This window comes from Eptatretus burgeri, chromosome 15 (genome assembly GCF_056783735.1).
Source record: "Eptatretus burgeri isolate ZD-2024b chromosome 15, Ebu_testis_v1, whole genome shotgun sequence".
In the NCBI taxonomy this organism is placed as follows: Eukaryota; Metazoa; Chordata; class Myxini; order Myxiniformes; family Myxinidae; genus Eptatretus; species Eptatretus burgeri.
Window position 1 is genome coordinate 24,927,280 of NC_140975.1, and position 8,581 is coordinate 24,935,860.

Genomic DNA, 8,581 nt, shown 5'->3' on the forward strand with positions numbered 1-8,581 from the left:
CATCCCGTCCGTGAAAGACTTGGGGGGGGGGGCAAACTTTCCCCTTGGACACCTCACAAGAACGTGGGAATAATTGTTCCCGTTCAAAGACTAATGAGAAGTTGGTTGAAATGTAAAGTTGAATAAAGAAATGTAGGGGCTACAATGTTGATGGACAAACAAGAGATGTCGAAGTAAAAGCCTCTGCAAAGATCGAATAGTGACGAATACTGTCCCAGTCCTGTTGGGTGGTCGCGAGACGACCCTTAGTCTCAGGTTTTCCGTCCGTCTGTTTGTTTGTATGTAATGAACAGCTCTGGAGGCCAGAGGAGTCAACCGATTTTGATGAAACTTGACTGGTAGGTTCATACCAGGATCTAGTTGTATGCTTTTGAGCACCGTTGCTCTGGACACCACCGTTGTCTATCAACGGGACTTTGAAATTTTTGAAAAAAATCCGAAAAATATTTTTTTTTCGAAAATCAAAAATCTGCTTCCGCGCTTTTATGTGCACTATCATCAACCTTTTGTCAAAAATTTTCAGCCCGATCCGTCAAAAACTGTATGACTAGTGTGCAATTATATAGCGACCACCCATGTCGCCTACCGGCTTTATTACAGTTTGTGTGTGTCAAACCATTCCAGTCTTCCATGCTCTCCAAATCCTTAACAAACGCTTTCATTAGTCTTTATCACCATCATTGGACTCCATTTAACAGTTGTGAAGATAAGTATTGACCTCAAATTCCAGGTAATAGTGGGGGTGCCAGAGCCCAGAAACTTGGAGAGGGGTAGTCATGAAAGAACATATTTTTGTCCTAGATGTTTTTTCGTAGATTGGACCTTGGCGCACATGACTGGGGTGGCCTGCTCGGCCAACTCTCTTGCGAAAGTGCTCATCTGGCTCGATTTATCATGTGTCACCATGATGAAATTCGGCCCAAAAATTAGGGGTAGGGGAAATGGAATTCATTATTTGAACATCTTCCTGTTGTTGTTTACCAACATTTTAGGTATCAGAAGAAAGGGTTTGGGCTGGGCTACAATTTGGTAGGAGAATCATTTTGACGGGGTCACTGAGTGCAGATTGAGGGGTCAAAAGGTCACACTCAGAAGGGTCAGGTTAAAATCTAGGGGCCGTGGGTATAAATGGAACTGCTGTACCCAAACCAATAAATATAAATGAATGACACAAACACAAATTTAAGAGTACTATGTAACAAAGTTTTTGATAATCATGCCATGTTAGGTGGATACAGAGAATTTGAGAATTAACCCCTTTATGTCTATGAGCAGAATCGCAAAAATGGCAAAAGTCGGATTTTTCTCATAAAAATTATTATTCGCTAATTACTTGAGCAAAACATGACTAGACATTGTCAGAAGGCATCAATTGACCAATTTCAACCTATTTACCCCTTTAGTTGCATATATTAACCCCTTCTGGACGTTTCATGTTAACCGTTTGGGTACGTTTACTAGTTTCTACCTCCTTGCTTTAGAGTAATGAAAAAATTCAACCCAAGCCTTTTGGCAGTGCATAACACTGAAAGCTGTTTAGACATGGGGTTTAATAGACTTATGAACCAGCTTGTGAACTTGCTATTTTAGCTACAACGTCTGAGCTGTCCACCCTACAAATTCCAGTCAGGTACACTCGTTCACATTATTAGTATTTTCTGTAAAATTCAACACATTTTCAATATCGGTAAACACCATTGTACACCTTTCCCAACCAGTACTCAAAGACAATTATTGAAAGAATGGGATACCATTTATAGTAACACTAATTCAATCACTTTTGTCCAAAATCAGTAAACATACTGATGAGAGTACATGTACAATGTATTAATTAGGTTGACTAATCAGCTGATGTCGATGATGATGAATCATGGATCGAGAGCAATATGTTCATGTTCATAGAATATCTTCATTCTTCTCTTCCATAAGCGTGCACATCAGTGGAACCCCACAGCAGTTACAAGCCATGGTGCACGACACTTTGGCCTTTCGGCAAGGGCGATGTGATCTGCATTTGTCTTTGCGGCATTTGCATCTTGTTGAGAGAAGGCCTTGTTTGGATGGCTTTGTCATTAGAGTAGCCAGCAGGTATCCTTTCTTGGTATTCCTACCAAAGTCTGTAGGATCCGGCAGCAACGGATTTGCCAGCGTGGCACGTTTCCAAAGTAACATTTGGTACAGAGCCCTCATGATGTGAAATTGAAATGCGTCGCTGGTCGGTGGCAATGATCGGAGGTCAGATTTCTTTGTTTGAAACAGATGACATCGTAGCTCATCCATAAATCCAGAGAAGTCCTTTTTCCCATATAGTGCGTAGATGTATTTCCGTGCGGACTCTGACATGGCTTCTGATATTTCAATATGCTCATGCTCATCAGGAATTCTATAATGTGAAACTGGCTCAAGGATCTTTCCACAGTCCAATGCCACTTTCAATGCACGTTTTTTTTCCACAATGGAAAATGTAGCTGACTGTGTCACAGCCGGTGATTGCATATGCCAAGAGTAAAGACGAACTTGTGGTATTTGTATAATTGCTTGTCAGAAATCTGGAAATAACATGGCATGGAATAAAGACGTTCTGCTTCTGCATCCAGAGTTCCTCTAAACCTTGCACCCTCGAAACACGGTAGATGCCCATCATCAAGATATCTGTGTCTGTGGCTTGGATGACTACCCTCTTGCATCCTTGTTCCTTTGCTGAGTATGCAATGTGAGCAAAGATTCGTGTATCAGCCTCCTCGTGTTCATCACATCCCAAGTAGTCAAGTTCCGACACCCCATGATTTGTCAACATAATGGCTGGTCCCGAGTCATGCCTCCCAGTATCAAGGTGCATCCCACTGGTATTCCCTGGTGATTTGTCATCCGTGTCATTGAAAGGTACTGTTGGAGATGTTCCTTGTTTTCGTGGTTTGAGACAAAACCCTTCCATGATGGGAGCTGTAGGTTGTCATGAGGGATAAAGGTTTTCGTCTTCTTTGCCGTTTTGCTTCTTCGCATTCTCTCCTCAATCTTCAAGCTTTTCTGAGGGATGACATCATATCGATCACCAACAACATGGACAATCTGACTCCTTTGGTCTAAGACGCAAGATCTTTTCAAGGTACTTTGCTCATAGCTCTTCGAATGTAGTGCTCCCAAGTTCCTGATAGCGCTGAACGAAGGCCATAAGGTCAATGAAATAGCCTGACTCTACATTTGGCAGTTGCTCAAGTTCCTTCTATTGAGATCAAATCGTGGCCTTAAGCATTGTGGCATAATCAGACTTGTTGCCCTTTCTCATTGATAAACCCAATGGATGTAGTTCGTCTGGTGTGAAAAGTGAACTGGTATATTCTGCCCACTCATGTGAAAAGGCGTCAACTTTCTCTTGATTTCCTAGGCTTTCAGCAAAGCAGAGGTTGCGGATGACAGAACTCTCTTCAATGTACAGTTGTTTCGTTTGCTGAAGTGTTGATTTCTTTTTCACATTTTCAACGAACGTCTTCAGTCTAACAGGCTCAACTTTTACAGAGTCCTCTGCCTCAGCCTCAGCCTTGGCGAGTGCCTTCAATCCTTTCTCCTTTGCTTCGATCAATTCAAGTGACTGCAACTTGACCCGTGGATATGTTGACAAGTTCCGCATCATTTGATTGTGAAAAGGGTTCATCATCTTTTCGGTGACAACAGACTTGATGTTCTGCACTTGTTGCAGATCGCTCTTCGAAGTGCTCACTTCACCTGTTCGATGAAGGTCTTGTTTCAGGTGCGCCATCACACATGATTCATGAAGCCCAGATGTAGTCTACAATTAGCACAGCAAATCTATGATTAGATGACTTCAATTTCTACTTTACATTTCTAGGCCAGCTGCATAATCTCCTTACATGCCTTAAGCCTACATGATCAGAGTTTGAAAGGCCCTTGGGTGTTTGGTTATCTTGGCTTCAAGTTCAAAGTAAGAGATGACACGCTTGAAGGCCCAACATCCCTAATCTGTGCATCTAACTCAAGATTCTGATCATCTAACTCAAGATTCATGGTGTTTGTATTGTTAAACTAATTACCTTAAACTTCCTCTATTATTATGTATCATCAGTTCAATATCATTTTGATGATGTTATTGGATATGATGGATTAAAATCCTTCTGAATTTTCCTGTTGCATGGCTGAAGGTCATGAGGAGATCAATTTTACACCTCCAATTAATGAAGAGCTCTTTGTTTTAAAAAGTATGGTGTCTCATTGGGACAGCAAATTCTCACTTGGGTTAAAATGATATTGTAGGCATAAAACTTACCTTTAGCCAAAGTAAATGGTAAAATAGGTTGAAATTGATCAATTGATGCCTTCTGACAATGTCTAGTCATGTTTTGGTCAAGTAATTAGTGAATAATAACTTTTATGAGAAATAGCCGACTTTTGCCATTTTTGCGTTTCTGCTCATAGACATAAAGGGGTTAATTCTCTGTATCCACCTAACATGGCTTGATTATCAAAAACTTTGTTATATAGTAGTCTTAAATTTGTGTTTGTGTCATTCATTTATATTTATTGGTTTGGGTACAGCAGTTCCATTTATACCCACGGCCCCTAGATTTTCACCTGACCCTTCCGAGCATGACCTTTTGACCCCTCAACCTGCACTCAGTGACCCCATCAAAATGTTTCTCCGACCAAATTGTAGCCCAGCCCAAACCCTTTCTTCTGATACCTAAAATGTTGGTAAAAAACAATAGGAACATGTTCAAATAATGAATTCCATTTCCCATACCCCTAATTTTTGGGCCGAATTTCGTCATGGTGACACATGATAAATCGAGCCAGATGAGCACTTTCGCAAGAGAGTTTGCCGAGCAGGCCACCCCAGTCATGTGCGCCAAGGTCCAATCTACCAAAAACATCCAGGACAAAAGTATGTTCTTTCATACCTACCTCAATCTCTTTTTAAGCACATTTCTGCACCTTGGCACCCCTACTATAAGGACAAACACCCTTCTCCACCAATGTTGAAAGCTGGTTGAGTTTATTATTTTTCATGTATCACTTCCAATGATCACCCAAGTTTCGCACATGATTGTGCCAATTGGGAAGATTAAGCTTTTTACAAATCTCCTCTTGGTTCACTGATTGATGAAGGAAATTTAACCCTTTCTATTCGATGGATTTCACTTTCAAAAGATTCCAACATTTTTAGTTATTATTGATCCCAAGTCATTAAAATGATCAAACAATTTCAACTTATTGTCTTGAAACTTCGATTTAGGTTCATCTTCTATCTGCTTTACTATGGGCCAAATGGCCTCCTGTGCATAATTTCCTTGTAATCCTTGTAATCGGTATGTAGGTGTTCACGTTCAAAATTATTCAAGGTTATTCGCTGTGAAATTTATCTTTCTCAAAACTTTCTTGTAATAATAGATTCTTGTTTGTCGCTATGTCTGACCAGGGATCAAATATTTATTATCTTCCTGCTAAGTTAACTTACTAGTACGTGCCCGTAAAAAATAAAAAAATAATAAATAAATATTCAAACCGCGAGCAACAAACAACAACCACACAGGCCGTTTCTTCGCTCTCGCGTGCCCGCACGTGCGTGGCCTGGAAGTTGGCATATTATTCGCAGTTATGATTATTTGCAATTTAGTTTTAATACCCAATTATGCAATTAGCGCCAAAGTATTTTACCTTTTCGCAATGTCGTGGCAAGGAAAAACAAAAAGAGAAGAGAAGAGAGAGAAAAAAATTTCCTTCCTGGTTCGGAGCACACCAGCACCCTGATGTTACCGAAATTTATGCACCGTCTAATATGAAAACGATCATAAATTGGGGCATTGTGTTTATCTATAAATGCGCATAAGAAATCGAGAAATTATTAGAATACATGAAGTCATCACTCTCCGGAAGCCCTACGTTGTAACCCGTAATGACGAACGCGGCTGAGCTTCCCTTCCCCATTGGCCACGTCCACGCAACAACGTGTCTTGTCATTGGTTTGGTAAATAAATGGCCATAACTTGGGAAGGACTTGTCTGATTAATATAAAACCTTGAAAAGGCACATCCTCAGGTCCCCAGCAATATATCTAGCAAGTTTCAATGAGATCGGACCAGTGGTTGTCGAGAAACATCGGTCACACACACACACACACACACACACACACACACACACACACACACACACACACACACACACACACACACACACACACACACACACACACACACACACACACACACACACACACACACACACACACACACACACACACACACACACTGCTGGAATTATAGATAGATACCATCATATTCCAGACCCCTAACCTGAAGTTATTAAGGGCAGGGTGCAAGTTAATTTGAGACGTGTCACTTGTGCGTGGGATGGGGCATTAACTATGGGAGTCTGGAGTGGTGGCTATGGAAGACACCTCTACATGAATGGTTCCAGGTAAGGATATATTATTTATTCATTTCAGATACACGTTGCATTCCACCCCTCCATGGCTTCCAGATATATGTGGCTGACAAACATTTCAAGGCCATCAGCCAAAATTGTGGATCATGGAGGGAATATGGGCAGTTTGGAAAGTGTTATGAACTAGTATAACATTTAATTGTGTTTTGGTGAAGGTATTTCCTGTTAAGTCACAACATCAACAACAACAATAAAAAAAGATCGGCAGTTTTCAGTATTGGAGGAAATGAGAAGGAGAAGGCAATGGCACATTCTCCTGAGTGCTCACGCTCGTTTTCAAGGCAGTTTAAAGGTCCCATGACACTCAAAATTTTATGGTTATTTATATATTAACTTGACCTTCCCAGTGAAGAAATCACCCATGTTTCTTTTTTTAAATCAACAATGGGATAATTAGACCAATATTTCGAATATTTCTCGTGCTTTTCACAACTTGCTATGCCCCGCCCCTCAAAAAAGTTCAGCGAACCGCAGGTCACGTGACCGTTGACGTCATCTCCAGAACGCGACATGCACAGAGTGGATTGATTTGATGTCGCGCGCCGTATAAAGTACGTATAGTACAAATGCATTGTGCACATGTGTTTGCTATCTCACTGATCGTCTTAATTCCTGTGATTGTTTCGTGGAAAAGAAATTCTGCTTCTGAGCCGTGTATGCACAACAATCACGAAGCAATTATTTATCCCTTTACTACCTTGTCGTAGTCGTGTACAAATCCAATACATGTATGCACAATAAAGGGCTGTACCATGTCCACAAAATATAAAATGTGACTGTTGAACCTTTCCATTAAAAAACAAACTTACAGGGACATACAAGTAAAATACTGAAGACTAATATAATATTGCATCATTTCAAGGCACAAGGAGATAATTTTAAAATCAAACAATGTGAAAAACCTGCACCCACATTTTGCAGCTTATTACTTAAGAAATCTAAAGATTTCCTAAGTATATTGATGACTTCCATCCTCTGTTTGTGTGTTTGTTACTTACGAAATCTAAAGATTCCGAAAGTATATTGATGCCTTCCATTTCTGTTTGTTTGTTTGTTTGTCGGCACGCTAACTCGAGAACGGAAGAAGCTACCAATGTCAAATTACACCACGTGATTCAGGAGGGTGATGGCTAGTGCTGATTAGATTTTGGTCAAATCGGTCAAAGGTCAAGGTCACAGTGAGGTCAAACATAATTCCGTAAATTCATGTGGAGAAATGGAGTATTTTTGCTTCTCTTGACGTTACGAGTTCGTTTTAACTTCGATTTTAATTTTGTCTTCGGTTTTTGCGATCGCTTAGGACGCTTAAAACTCGGTTGTCAAAATTCTAGAACAGCGATGAATAACTGATATATATATATATATATATATATATATATATATATATATATATATATATATATATATATATATATATATATATATATATATATATATATATGTCTTTTATCAGATTCTTCTGATAAGTAATACACCTATTATCTGGCATATCCTGCTGGTACTGAATTGCTTTTTTAAAAATAAAAACAAAAAAATGGAATTTTTATAAGAAATCTAGTTTTTGTCTGGGACTCATTATCTGCAAACCACAGTATAAAATCGTAGACCACATGAATTCAGAATTCAAGCTCCCCTTGGGCTTCTGACTGATTCATGCTTTTATTAGACAAGGTCAGAGGTCAAGTTGACGATTTCGTAAGTACCAGTTTATGACTGCTTGTTTGTTTGTTTGTGTGTTTGTGTGTTTGTTTGTAGGCACGATAACTCGAGAACGGAAGAAGCTGCCAATGTCAAATTACACCACGTGATTCAGGAGGGTGATGGCTAGCGCTGATTAGATTTTGCTCAAAATCGGTCGAAGGTCAAGGTCACAGTGAGGTCAAACATTCGATTTTTGATGGTTTGGTACAGAATCATCGTAGAAACTTCTGGTTTGCATCGCTACCTTCTCTCGAGACAGCTTTTATTAGACAAGGTCAGAGGTCAAGTTGACGATTTCGTAAGTACCAGTCTATGACTGCTTGTTGAATTGTTCGTTAAAACCATCCTGCTGGGATAGGTACCATTCCACATAAATGCAAGCCAGGTATGGCTGCACTCAACATACATGGGTTTATTCTAAAGT

The 8,581-nt window shown here is 39.9% G+C and overlaps 1 protein-coding gene and 1 pseudogene across 2 annotated transcripts in view; one reads left to right on the forward strand and one right to left on the reverse strand.

Moving 5' to 3' along the window:
* The window catches only part of SCYL1 (SCY1 like pseudokinase 1), a 66,907-nt gene that overhangs the window by 611 nt on the left and 57,715 nt on the right, over positions 1 to 8,581 (forward strand). The gene's annotated exons all lie outside the window — the stretch shown is intronic.
* LOC147011764 (uncharacterized) lies at positions 1,897 to 3,286 on the reverse strand (annotated as a pseudogene).